This window comes from Mus pahari, chromosome 1 (genome assembly GCF_900095145.1).
Source record: "Mus pahari chromosome 1, PAHARI_EIJ_v1.1, whole genome shotgun sequence".
NCBI lineage: Eukaryota > Metazoa > Chordata > Mammalia > Rodentia > Muridae > Mus > Mus pahari.
In genome coordinates, this window is record NC_034590.1 from 94911092 (window position 1) to 94912849 (window position 1758).

At 54.2% G+C, this 1758-nt stretch overlaps 1 protein-coding gene across 4 annotated transcripts in view; it reads left to right on the forward strand.

The window, feature by feature from the left end:
- The first annotated feature begins 993 nt into the window (after positions 1-993).
- Kdm8 (lysine demethylase 8) overlaps positions 994-1758 on the forward strand; it is an 18077-nt gene continuing 17312 nt past the window's right edge. For 2 of the 4 annotated variants that reach the window (XM_029541465.1, XM_029541472.1), the window contains exon 1: positions 1435-1578. The gene's annotated coding sequence lies outside the window, so the exon portion shown is untranslated. Of the gene's footprint in view, positions 1167-1434; positions 1579-1758 lie in introns of those variants that run through there. The other 2 variants (XM_021214040.1, XM_029541467.1) reach the window with 2 other exon arrangements.

A 1758-nucleotide genomic window follows, 5' to 3' on the forward strand; every position in this document is an offset into this window, starting at 1 on the left:
GCTCACCTTCCCAGTTACAGCCTTTCCTTCACAGGAAAGAAATCCAAAGTTAGAAAATTCAGGAAGTAAAATAGAAAGGTGGCTTGCTAACATGGCAAGTCAGAGCTACTGCACCCGGGGGGTCAGCCTGTGCACAGATGCATGGGGACCGACATGCAGGCACCTAATTTGGCTGTCCAGCATTTTGTTGGTAAGTGGGGACAAGAGTTCCATTAATCACTTATTAAACCAAGCATGGAGCCGGGCGTGGTGGCGCACGTCTTTAATCCCAGCACTCGGGAGGTAGAGGCAGGCGGATTTCTCAGTTCGAGGCCAGCCTGGTCTACAGAGTGAGTTCCAGGACAGCCAGGGCTATACAGAGAAACCCTGTCTCCCCTCCCCCTCCCCCAAAAGCATGTAACTTTGGAATGCTGGCCTGTCACAGGGAATGAAGGGACATCCTCGAGTTCTATCAAAGTCCTATTGGAAGGGTGTTTTCCTTGCACAAACAGGCTGTGTGGAGTGGTGTGGCAGCAACTGATTCAGCCAGCGTTCCTGAGAGGATGAAAACCGAGGAGTGCAGCACCTGACTCAATCCCTGCTGACCAGTAGAAGTCACACTCCAAACCCAAGGCTAGCAGATCGCTGCAAGGAATCGTTTGCTGCTGCTGCTCCAGGCACCTCTGGAGTCAACCGGGAGAGAATGCTCGAAACACAAAACTCGAACTGACTGCCACACCACTCCATACAGCCTGTCTCTGCAAGGAAACCATAGGCCAACTCAGGGGAACCAGCCCTGCAGGCTGTACTTGTGGGCTCAAATTATATTCGTGATTTCTAAAACCATGTGGCTATTTTTTTCTTCCACCTCGGCTTCTTACTCTGTAAAACTGGAAGAACTCATTATCCGAATTGGAAGGACTGGGTAAAATCGCAACTGACAGACAGCTTTGCAAGGTATGACCCGGAAAAGAAAGCTCAAGCCGCCCAAGTCTTTGACCCCGAGGAGGGCGGGGCCCGGCATTGATTGCTCGGCGCTCCTCTAGGCGCCCGTCGCGATCAGCCGAGTCAGAAGTGATCGATATTCTCGGTGAAGTGCGTGATAAGGCCAGCCGAAGAATCTTCGCCCGGACAGAACCAGTCGTCGCCAGCGACGAGAGACACAAGCACGTCCAAGCGCCAGAGAGGTTAGTTGGAGCCGCAGGCAGCTGGAGTTGCTTCGACTCGAAGCCTGGCCGTGAAGGGCGGATTGCGCAGGCGCCAAGCTAAAGCCCGGAGCTGGCGAGCCGGGACATTTTCGCGCAGGCGCCTTGGGAGGCCTGGGAGCCGCTCGAGAGCCGCATGCGTAGTAGCTGTCTGCTCGCCACAAACGATGGAAGGGAAAGAGCGGCTAGGGATGTCAAATGGCGCATGCGTGAAACTGCCTCGCCCTTACTGTCGCCTTTTAGGCTCTGGTTAGTGGTTCAAGTGTGACTGGTTTAGTGGCGAGACCGGCTCACATAACACGCCTGCGCCATCTGTTCGGAAGGCGTGGCTGCGGCCACTGCTGCCTGTTTCTTTGGATTTCTTTCCTGTGAAGGAAAGGCTGTAACTGGGAAGGTGAGCAGTCTTTTAAGTGCTTGCTTTGCGAGTGTGAGGGCCTGGCTTTAAATTCCCAGTAAAACGTCAGGTGCAGGGGCAANCACCTGTAGTTCCAGAGTTGGAGAGGCAGAGACAGGAGGGTCCCCAGGGTTGCTGTCCTGTCAGCCCAGCAGTCAGTGAGATCAAGGTTCAGTGAGA